This window comes from Cryptotermes secundus, unplaced genomic scaffold, assembly GCF_002891405.2.
Source record: "Cryptotermes secundus unplaced genomic scaffold, Csec_1.0 scaffold544, whole genome shotgun sequence".
NCBI classification, from domain to species: Eukaryota; Metazoa; Arthropoda; class Insecta; order Blattodea; family Kalotermitidae; genus Cryptotermes; species Cryptotermes secundus.
Genome location: NW_019736405.1, coordinates 377,732 through 390,002, shown reverse-complemented (window position 1 = coordinate 390,002; position 12,271 = coordinate 377,732). Strand labels below are relative to the sequence as shown.

At 43.4% G+C, this 12,271-nt stretch overlaps 1 protein-coding gene across 1 annotated transcript in view; it reads left to right on the top strand.

The window, feature by feature from the left end:
• Positions 1–12,271, top strand: part of LOC111869884 (band 4.1-like protein 4A) — a gene marked incomplete at its 3' end in the record, with an annotated part of 450,907 nt that overhangs the window by 221,196 nt on the left and 217,440 nt on the right. The window lies entirely within an intron of this gene.

The following is a 12,271-nucleotide window of genomic DNA, read 5'->3' as shown; positions in this document are numbered from 1 at the left end:
GTATTCAGATAACATCCATTTTAAAATGTACTCCTATTTCCCTCCGAGCAAGTTGGTTCAAGTTGGGAAGGGGTCTTCGTTTGAATCTCACCCGTGTCACCACATATCCGTACAAGTTGTTTCGTGGTTTTCCGTGACGACAGCATAGTTCAAGTTAGGCAACGACCGTTTCCTTTCTACAATTAATTGAAATGGTGTATCATAACGAGCTGCTGACAGATTCGTTAAAAAACTATGCATAACAAGAAATTCTTAGGGGAACTAATTACCTACTTTCCTTTGATACGATACGGGCCGCATAGAAAACGACGGGTTCAACAATTCTATACATTTTTGCATATGTATTCGTCGCTGTAGTAACGTTATTACCGAGCCGTTGCCTAGCAGCGATAGAAGGAATGCAAATACAGACATACAGACTGATGGTAGGAATTTATGAAGTACGCCATTGTGATGGGTTCAGGTGTCTTGATATACATACATACCAAGTTTCATAAAGATTGGTTCAGACATTCAGAAGTTGATTGGAGAGGATGGGACTCACAGACACACGGACTGCACGCTGACGCTATATGCCTACATTTTTTTTTTCAAAATAATAAATTTAGGCTAAAATGTAAACATCTCTCTCCTTCTCGGAGCTCAAAGTGGCCGCAGTCTCTGTAAGAGAGTTCTCGGTGTGTAACACAATGGGTAGGAAGGACATCAGGATTCTTGGGACCTAAAGGGATGAAGTGATATTGTAATGAACGCTGCCGGTACTAATGGAGGGCCTTCACAGTTCTTGTGGCCTGCTTGGCGACACTGGTAACATCTAGGTTATGCAGCGCCCAATGTTAGGTTGATTGGTGAATAATAAATAGTAAAGCACTTGGAAGGAAACAGCCTTCGCCGAATCGAGGTACTATCCTAGAATTTGCCTTGGGACTGAGGAAAACCGTGAGACACCTCAGACAGGGCAGCTGATGTTCCGGCAGAGATTCGAACGAAGCACCTCTCCGATAGAGTCCAGAGTGTTACCTCTACACTAGTCAACTCGATACAGTAATAGTTCTTACCCTTCATTTTGACTACATACGCGTAGATAAGCATCAGGTGGACGGAATAAGTGGCATAGTAAAGTAAGGTCAGCTTTACGCGCCGGTCGCCCTTACCCCCCAGGAAGATTCATGGTACTCATTTATGTTAAAATTTGAATTGACCTTAGGGCATTAGTGCGACTGGAATGTTTATATAAATTGCAAAACTCGAATGAACTTTCGGCTTGTAGCATAGTGCCTCGACCAACTATGCTACCGTGGTACAGTAGGCTAGAAGTTGCCGCAGTACAAGGGACTTAGTCCCACCCCGGCCGCGCCATTGCTCAAGCGGTTAATCGCTTCCCACCGCGGCGGCCCGGTTCGATCCCGGGTCTGGTCAAGTGGGATTTGTGGCGCTGGGACAGGTTTTCTCCGAGTACTTCGGTTTCCCCTGCCAATATTCATTCCACCAGTTGCTCCACGATCACCCTTACCTATCATCTGGGGCTGGTACGATAGGCGAGAAGTGGCCGCAGTACAAGGAGCTTAGTCCCTTATGTCCCTTATGCTACTGCATACCTCTAGGATATGTGGCGTACAACGGGAAAAGAAAATGGGTACGTTGTTTTAGTTAGAAAATGTTACTAGAAGAAGCTTCTTGTGAAGTTGAGAGAATGCTATTAAAATATATCTTAAATTGATTCTGATAGCATGTTATAAATTGAAGTATCTCAGGGTAGGGGTCAGTAGTGGGCTTTTGTAATTGCGATGATGGACCTACGGATACGCTAAGAAGGAACTCTTGTTATTGGATGAATAAAATGATGAAGGCTGTGCATCAGGTAGTTGATTAATTTATATTTTGAATTAGCTTTGAAAATACTGATAATCCGGTTCATGTCCCTTCCCAGGAGACCTACCAACTGTCTCTAAGATTCATAGTTTTCAGACTATTTCTAGAATGGGAGTAGACCAGAGAGCTAAATCTGTCGAAGGCAGAAGAAGAATATTGATAACATTATCCTACAAGACAAGTACACGAAACGAGACAACAGCTGTGCTTTATGCCATCATCATCACGGATGATATGATTCAGACGTACAAATTAGTGACGCTTCAGTGCACGTGTGTAAGTAGAGGCCGAATTGCACGTAACTCTGAGGTAATTACCAGTCCGTTTCATGCTCTGCCATGGTTATATCCTCCCATTTGCCATTGTTTTCGCAGCTGTGATCTCCGTTTCTGGCTAAATGACGCGAAGGATCTGCCGGAGGGCAGACAGCCTGTTCTCTGCTGGCAATGAAATGATATTAAGCTCGCGTTTAATGTGTCCAGTCCTCACAGCCAACATCATCAAGAGCTGCTTGTGTGTGTGGGGCATACAGACAGTAACAAATGGCACCCATTTTTCGATCTCAAGCTCGAAAATACACTTTCTTAGAGCCTTCTCGTGGGGCTCTTCTTCTGTTATGAGTAATAACACGCACTGTGTCTTGTTAACTAAAGAGATACGCGTAACTCACACAGTACCAACCTGGGAGCAGGAATGCAACTGTTGACCGACGTAATATCCTAAATGTTAGTAGATGTATGTAATTATTACTTTTACTGTGGGCTCCACTTCGAGTATTCACAGTCCAGTCGAGACACCCAGTAGTGAAAATTATGCATAATACAAAGTCCAAAAAGCTCACCTAAATAAGCATTTTTCATTGAAACTACGTCAGACAACAGAAAGACTGGCATTTTCATCTACTACAGAGCTGTCTCATGTAGCCGTAACTTATATGTGCTGGGTTCAAATCTCGGTCGAAGTACCGGATTATATCGTGACTGAGGTTTTTAGTGATTTTTCTCAGTCCCTTCAGGCAAATGTCGGGATGGTACCTCAAGTAGACCACGATCATTTCCTTCCAAATCCTTTCATTTATTAATGATACCATCATTCGACGCTGTATGGTCTTGATACTGCCAGGGTTGCAAAAAGAACCACTAAGGGAAAGAGAGATGCACCAAAAGAATTAGAACTGTTTGGAACCAGCGCCAGCTCACTCACTCAGCACCATCGCTTTTACATTGCACAGCTATATCTGCAGCATCAGCATATCAGCTTCACGGACAGGCTTACTGGGGCCCATACCATCTTCATTAAAACTGAATCTTCTCATTGGTCTTCCAAAATTTTTATTTATGTCTCCTGGAACACAATTCTCTTTTCTCGTAGTTTCGTCATTCAGATACACGTCTGTAGTCTGAAATTCTATCTGTAATGTTATTATTGGCTGGTTACGGTAGCCGAGCGGTCTAAGGCATGTACTATCTTCGCTCGCTCGGAAACCGGGATCGTGGGTTCGAATCCCACTCAGGCCATGGATGTTTGTGTGCGTTTTTCTGTGTTTGTCTACAGGTAGAGGCCTTGCGACGAGCTGATCACCCGCCCAAGAAATCCTACCGAATGTGTAAGATCTAGAAAACCCGAAGTGAACGGATAAGTTCATGGAGGTAGGCCTAGGCCCACTGGGGCTGTAGTGCCAAGGGGGGGGGATGTTATTTTTTTCTAATTAATTTCTAATATCTCCACAGCACCCCCTTTAACCTTGGAATGTAATAGCTGCTACTGAACTCATGAATTGCATTTCAGATGTTTCCGTGCTTTCTCGTAATTTCAAGCACTTATGGTCCGTATGCTTTTACCATTGTTTTATTTAATTTTGAATGTCTTAACACACTTTATTGTTTAAGGTTCCTTCCATATGCCCATTTATTATCTTGAATTTTATATTGCTTTCCTGTCTATATACTGTCACGTGTTTCTATGACTTAAGACGCGTGTTTGATTGACAGTTGGATTTATTGGATCTTCACTAATTGTAACTACAAATAATTGTAACACACAAAGTCTTCAGTCCATACGTTAAGTCTTCACAGGTTTTCTACGAACTTCCTGTGGCTCTACATAACCGAGAACTGAACTGAACTGAACTGAACTGAACTGCTGATGTTATTCTCGTTACATAACCTTCGCGCGCACCACGCACAGAAAACGTAGTTCTATTTTTGCATAAGGAAGACCACACACAGAACAAATCACGTGATTCCTAGCAAGTGTCTTCATTGGTGCGCTGTTGCCTAGCAACGCGCAATAACATTTTTCCACTGAGACATCTTCCATTGTTGCCTTGAGTGTATTTGGTCCCGGGGTGTTTACCGGTCCGCTACCCAGCAACTCTCTGGCCATCAACGTTACAATACTTATTTTTACTATTGTATACCATAAACAATTTATTGACTCATTCTTTTATTATTGACCACATTTTTTCCTTTCTCTCCGTTTTTCCTACGGAAAACTGTCTCTTGTCATTTCGTTCTGTAATGTTAAGATTGTAATTCCATTTTGTCGCTACAGTGTTGCGATTGTTTTCTTTCTTTATAATGTTTTCAACGAAACTTCCACACTCATAGATAATGTTAACCTCTGTGCTTCACTTTAATTAAGGAGTTTTCCATTCTTACTCTGAGCTGTATTGTAAGATCAGTCGTTCAGCGCATTCTCATGTTATAGTTCAGTTTTGTCATGTTTTTAACGTGAATACCGTTTTCCTAGGGGACACCTTTCCTTTTTATAATCGTAGTTAATTTATTTGTTCTTCTACTTATTATATTTTCTGTTGTTTTCGTTACATATTTTAAGTTCTTGCAAATGATAGGATACAGTTTTTGGCAGATAGTCTGATAAATGATTTAAATTATTTATTTTCATATTTGAGAAGGCGGTTATGTCTCTGAATCATTGGTGTGCCTTTTTCTTCATTTGCATGTCCGTTTGTCTCTCCAGTGACCATTTATCGGAGCGCTGTCTCATCAACTGTCGTGAACAAGTCGCAGCTATTCACCTTGCCACAGGAAGAGGCTTATATCATTATAGGCGTGGCAATTTGCAGGCATTGTGCCAGATGGCACTGAAATATGTGTGCAGTGGAGCTCTGCGTGAACTTGTTTATTGATACTGATATAAAATTTATTGCTCCTGGAAGTGATAACAATTGTAGGGATACTTTTAACTGTCAAGATAATTCATAGTCTTTAAAGAAAGAACATAAGTTGTTTTTAAAATCAAAATCTTTTTTTTATTATTGCTAGTGGGGTGGGACTAAGTCCCTTGTACTGCGGCCACTTCTGGTCTGTTGTACCAGCCCCAGATGATAGGTGAGGGTGACTGTGGAGCAATTGGTGGAATGAAGATTGACAGGGGAAACCGAAGTACTCGGAGAAAACGTGACCCAGCGCCACTTTGTCCATCACAAATCTCACTTGACCAGATCCGGGATCGAACACGGGCCGCCGCGGTGGGAAGCCAGTGACTGACCGCTTGAGCTATGGCGCGGCCATCAAAATCATTAGAGATGTATTCGTACTGAAGAGAAATGAAGTAAGCAGTGGACATGTAGCTCGTATGAAGAAGTGCGTTAGGAAAACTGGTTGCAAAACCCCGTGGGGAGTGACCACTTGAAAGAATGAGGCAGAGCTCATGAATAATATTAACAAGGATCATAAAGAAACAGAGTTTTAGGAAGTAAGCTGGAATTCACTGCCTCAGAATAGCGTTAGATGACTTCCTTTGGTGTCAGCTGTATTGAACCTTCCAATTTGACTAATCTAGTCGTGAGTCCATACGTTTGCTCACTCACTCCCTTATGTAAACAAGCCGAACAGAGCGACCGTATGGTGTAAGTTGCACGCATGGAACACAGGATCGTAATGCTCGAGGGTAAAATTCGGAACAGGACGTGGATGAATATTTATGCTGCTCTGTGCTCCCTTGGCTGGTATAGGTGGGCCACGCAATGGACCGATGTCCCTTTGAGAGGGTCCGTGTAAGTCCCTTGAAAGTATACCGACGTTTGGGAGGAACATGTGGCCTCCGTCATCAGGGTTGAATAGTAAACCAAGCAAGAGACCATCATGCAGCAGGCGGAAAGCAATGCACATGGCTTGCGGAAAGGTGAGACCAAAGAGAAACAGAAGGGACCTTCCCATTGGCTTTGTCAGACAACCAAGGCGAACCAATAGGAAATAAGAGAAGAATGTCTAGGTTTGACCGCCTCTGTTATCTAGTGGTCAGAGTTTCAGGCTACAGATCCAGAGGTCCGAGTTCGATTCCCGGCTCTACCTGATTTTTTGAGAAGTAGTTGGTCTAGAACGGGGTCCACTCAGCATCATGGGATAAATGCGGAGCTACTTGAATGGAAAAAGTAGCGGCGGTCTAGGAAACCAAAATTAACGGCCGTGGGGGATTTTTTATTGTAGAAAAGGCATTTACGCTTAGAAGCAATGCCCATCCGGCCTTCTATAGCACATTCTTATAAATATCTTATTCTATAATAGCGGTAACCCCGCGATTCTTAATATAGATCTTAACTTCCATATCTATTTTATTTAGATATAGGAATGTTGTTTATGAGGTAACAGACGCCTTATAGAAATATTTTTTCTTCTAGCCTTGAGAGCTCTATAACCGACTTTGGGTATTCTTTTCTGCTGTTCTCAGACAAAATGTCCTTCATTCTTTCCCGTTGGTCCTCGTACAGCTTACAGTTTCAGACGATAGGTTCCTCCGTTTGCAGCCCATCACCACATTCGCATTCGGCCATGAACACAATGTTAAGTCTGTTTAGGCTTGCTTTAAGACTTACTTCGCCGACAAGCGGCGGTCGCTCGGTCGGTATAGTTCGCTTGCTGGCTAAAACCGCGGAGTTTGTTTGTTTCTTTGTTTAGTAATTGTGATCACGGCGGAGAGAAGTCCCAGGCGTGTCATGACCACCACTGTCAGGGACATCAAATCCCACGTATGGTCCTAAAATGTTGGAAGGATTCTTTGTTTCAATATCCTGCTCACTCCAGAGGGCGTGATTGGACTGAAAACTATGAAGACCTTCCCTCTAATACAATAGGCTTACACAAAATCCCCCACAGCGCCCCTTCCAGCTTACTTGCGGCCTTTATGTACGAATTATCGGTTTATGATCTGCAAGAAGAAGCATTTTTTTACTACTTTTAAGTAAAGTGGACACTATTGTAGGTCAGTATGGCTGAGAAGTGGAATTTCTGACAACTGTCAGTGGAAGTTTCCCATATCGAAGTTTTAAAAACTTCCTCAGTTCACAGTAGCCGGACACACCAGACATCCACTTACTGCGTTCTCTTTGTGAAGAACGCAGTGCATTGTCACTTCTTTCGTAGGTAACGCGACAAGAGACGGTGGCTTTCAGATTAGACGAATGTTTATTGGACAATTATTTGTCAATGTCAATGTAAAATTATTTAAAAAGCATTTAAAATATTCGTCAGTTATAATACATTTTTTGTATACTAAAATCTTGTTAAGATATTCATCTTATCTGCCCCAATTCAAAACCCGCGCATGGTTCTTCCATTATGGGAGTCATTCCTCTTATATGGCGTGTGTATCGTGTCTCGTGATGCGTGTTCCCTTTTTAAATAATTTTACATTGACATAATGGCATGCAGTGCAATGGATTAGTGTAAATGGAGCACCTGATGATGGCACTATGGTGCCGAAACATGTTGTGAAGTGACAGGTGACAGTGGATGCACTGCAAGACGGACACTGTATATATATATCATGGACGATAACCACTCTCAGTAACGCATTTCACGTTCCTTCTTCCTGGCTTCGGTGGAGCCTTCCTTCTTGGTTCTTCCCTTATCGCTCGTTGAATCTTCTCGAANTCATGGACGATAACCACTCTCAGTAACGCATTTCACGTTCCTTCTTGGTTCTTCCCTTATCGCTCGTTGAATCTTCTCAAACAGTGTTCACTGCTCCCTATATAGGCTCGGCACGGACCACCCACAAAAAGAAATCGATACTTAGCAACGGATATCATGTATTGTTTCAGGCGTGTTCACCCATGCCTTGCCTAGCAACGGACGACCTGTTTGTTGGATGTTTCGTTGCTGTGGGAACTCAACAGTTCGGTCTCTGCTGCTTAGGCACTTCCATAGGCAACGGTCTCTTTATGTTTTGTTGCCTAGGAATTGCTAGCCGTTGACCAGCAATGGAAGTTATACAGTGTGGCTTTTCTGGTGGCACGGCACAGTATTATATACACAGGCGACTCAGTTGGAATCCGGTAGGCATATATTTTTGTCTCGTATCAAAACCCCTAAAAATTAATATATAAAATATTATAATTGTACCCATTATTTTATATGGGTAGAAACTTGATCGTTTATTTAATTTTCCAGGAATTTGAGAACAGAGTGAACTCCAGATGGCAAGAGACGGGAGGTGGGGAGAAATACACAGTGGGAAACTGCAAAAGTTGTCCTCGTCTCAAAACAGTATCAAGGCGATGAAGTAAAGGAAGGGTAAAATGAGCATGCCACGTAGCATGTGTGGGACGATAAATGCATACAGAACTTTGCTCGGAAAACTGAGGTGAAGAACCTCACTTGAGACTTTGGCCTCGATTTGAGGATAACGTTAAATGGGTCTTAATACTGTATGAGGGTGTAGACTGGATCGAACTGGTGTAGGATAGGATCTAGTTGCTGACTTTCGTGTACACGACAGTTAATTTTGGGGGTTCTTTATAGAGGGGGATTTCTTGACCAGCGTAGACACTATGAACTTCGGAATCCCAAGACTGCTGTCTTATACGTGCGAGTTCTGAAACGTCGGTCTCATGATACGATCACTCCGTCTACGACTCGGTAATGGAGACCCCTAATTTCCTTTTGTTTTATGAAGAAAAATGACTTCCCTAAGTTAGCGACAGAGAGACATACCCCGTTGGTGAATTCACGGGTTCCTGTATTCTGCTGCTTATTTTTATCCTGTCTGATTCCGGTTTCTGTGAACGCCTGCACCAGTTTCAACTGCCGAAACAGGTAAGGTCAGTAGTAACACTTCTCTTTGCTCCGATTGGTTCTCTCTGGGTGTCATCCCAGGCCAGTGTGCGCAACATATCGCGGTCTCCTCGCGCTACTCGCTTAATGCTTGGCTTATCGTTCGACCCTGCAGACGGAGGCAGCACGTTCATTCGAAACGTCGATGAACTTTATTGGAATAGATGACGTCAGTTTCCATGAGATACCACTGTTCAGATGAGATCAAGTTATCTTCTCCAGTTTCAGCTAGCTCTTCCACCCAGACGAATCTGTCCTCACTGTCAAAGAGAAAAACGCTTTGTGTTGATAGGCTTAGGATTTGATTTATACTTTGATGAACCTCGAGCGTGTGGTCTGTGCCAATACTGCACTTAACAACATCAACGACAGAACTGATGTCACAGCCGGGATAGCTCAATCGGTATAGCTGCAGGCTGCGGTCTGGGCGGTAGGCGTTCGATTCCTGGCAGAGGCAACGTTTTTCTCTACTTCACGTCGCCCAGACCGACTCTGGGACCCACCTAGCCTCCTATCCAGTGGGGTACAAGGAGCTCACTCCCCTGGGGGGAAAGCAACAAGGTGCGTAAAGCTGACCATTTGCCTCATCTAGTGCCGAGTTCGAGAATAGCGGAGTTTCATTGTTTGGTGCTTAATTAATTAAGAACAAGGAAAACTTAACCCTTATCTGGAACTGATATAAGCCGTACCGTAGCTCAGAAGGTTAGACGCTAGCTTCTCACCACGAAGGCCTTGGTTCAATCACGGGCAATTTCGTGAGATTCGTGGTGAACGAAGTGGTACTAGCGTAGATTTCTCTCCAAATTTCTTCGGATTTCCCTTGATAATCAACATTCCACCATTGTTCTGTGCTGTTCCATGACCGCCCTGAGCTGCGCGATGTCTCTGACCAAGCAGGACGTTAAACATCCTTGATTAGTAGCGTGTCCAGCATCGTGATTGGCCGGTTGGAGTAAGGAAGCTAGAGACAGCAGCTCGAAGAGGACAGGGAGCAGCATTCGGTTGATTATAATAGCCTCTGATACCTAACAAAACCTATTAATGAAATATTATGAATAATCAAAAGTATACATTTCGGTTTAGCCTAGACAGTCCTGGATTTTGTATCTTGCCTCAGAGCCCCGGTCGGCAGATTAACAATTAGAAAAGTGCCCCGAATTTCATGCTTAAATAATCCTTATTCTGTTGTAACAAAATTGATTTTCTGAGAGAGGAATTTATTCTGAAACAGTCTGTTCCCGGCAAATATTTCGTTGTGCATTGTTGCCGGCGAGAAGACGAAAACGAAATGTGTGGCGGCTTATTTTACGGCGCATCAGGATCAGAATGGCTGTTGAATCTGCAAAATTTTGGACGAATCCAGGCACTACCCCAGCATTCGACTGGAGAGACTGACACAAACCCTGGTTTCCTGACCCGGATTCTAACCGAGCACTTCCCGAATACATGTCTAGAACGTTACCGCTGCACCAACCTGTTGTGAGTTGTTTCGTGAGATCAACTTTCATCATGTAAATGTGCCCTCCCTCTTTACGAATTATGTCTGAGATTCCTTTAGAAAAATATGGTTAGTCCATAGCCATAGATCTGCTCTACGTGTCTATGCAGGCATATAGGTGCAGAAATGCACACAGAGTTTTAGTGAAGGCAGCTTTGGAAAGACGATTGACCTGTAAAACAGGCTAAGCTTACGGAAATACGTTGAGTTTAGGATGTGGATGAAACGGGTTCACTATTCTGCCCAGTATCGGATTTCATTATTAGAGGTTTCGAACCTTCGAATTCTGCTATAAGACAGCCGGGTCGGATATAAAGGTAGTCTCCCCAGGGCCTTCACAAAACAAACAGAATCCACAGGTTTTATTAAGACATTTTCTTCCCTAAAATGACGAAAACTCACTTTGAATTTTACTTATTATTATAAAAAGGGCAAAGAAAATTGTCATAGCCCAAATTTGTTGTTATTGAGATGGGCCTTCAGCTGATCACAATTGCCACGCAGTCTAAGAGACGAACTGTCTTCGATCGCTTGATCGCTGGGATCCTGGATTCGAATCCCACTCAGGGTATGGATGTCTGTGTGCGTTTATTCTGTGTTTATGTTGTTCCTTTTGTAGTTAGTGGCCTTGAGACGGGTTGATCCCCCGTCCAAGGAGTCCTACCGACTGTGTATAGGATTAAAACATTGAAAAAGCGTCAAGGTCCAACAAAGGACTGTAGAACCATAGATAGACAGACAGACAGATGAGAGGGGCCTTCAGATTTTGATTGCCGCTGAGCCCCACATCTCTAAATCTGGCTCTGTAAGAGAGTTATTTACAATTGATTTAAAATATGGATGTTCAACCCGCGGCCTGACAGTTTTATTTATGCGAGTTGCGCAAAACGAATGGCCGGTGACACTCACATAAGTGTGGTTAAATATTCATTTTCACTGTTAGTCACTTCAGATGTACGAGTAGATGCGTAATTAGCGTCAGTGAATTAACATACTCTGACCCTGGGGGGTTGCATTTAACATTGGGTATTCATGCTACAGCTTTGCGTTTGTCCAGTACTAACGACGGTTGCTTCAAGTGGTTAACAGCGACCGGTTATTTCAAGGTGTTGGGTAAATATTGGAGGCGTCTGCTGAAATAGTAGACAATGAGATTGGGTATTCTTTTACATAATGTCAATATTTTACCATCAAGGAAGATGCGCGGATAGGAACAGTTGTTGAAAGGTATCATTTGCAACATTTCCTTGAAGTGTCCGTGTGACGCGGGCTGTTGGTGGCAGGTATGTTCCACCTTGCAGGTAGAGGCATTATTAAGTGCAGTGAAAGGCCGCGCCATAGCTCAAGAGGTTAGTTAGTTAGTTAGTTATTGGAGAAGGTGGGTTTCCCCATGCACTTAGACCTGTATTGGTACATTGTGCTTCCCTCTATGATTTCTACCAGTCTCTATATCCTACCGGTACTGGTGCTTACCATCAGTCCCGCCCAGCCAGCGACACCGGCTCTACTAGCTGAGAGGTATCTATAATGCTTCCCCCATCTACCAGAGGTATTAGAGACTGCTGTTGGGCGGGAAACGTCCGTAATTTGGCTCAGTGACCTCCTTTGAAGATATGAGGTTCTTTTACGTGCCGTAAAGCTACGACACGGGACCCACGGCTTAAAGTCCCTCCCGGAGGACTTGTTCCCTGAATTTTTCCGCCCTTAAAAATTCGACGACCTCCGCCGGGTATTTGAACCCGCGTACTACGAGTCATGAGGTGGGAACGTTACCTCTAGTCTACGGAGGCCGCTTAGCTCAAGAGGTTAGTCGTTGGCTTTC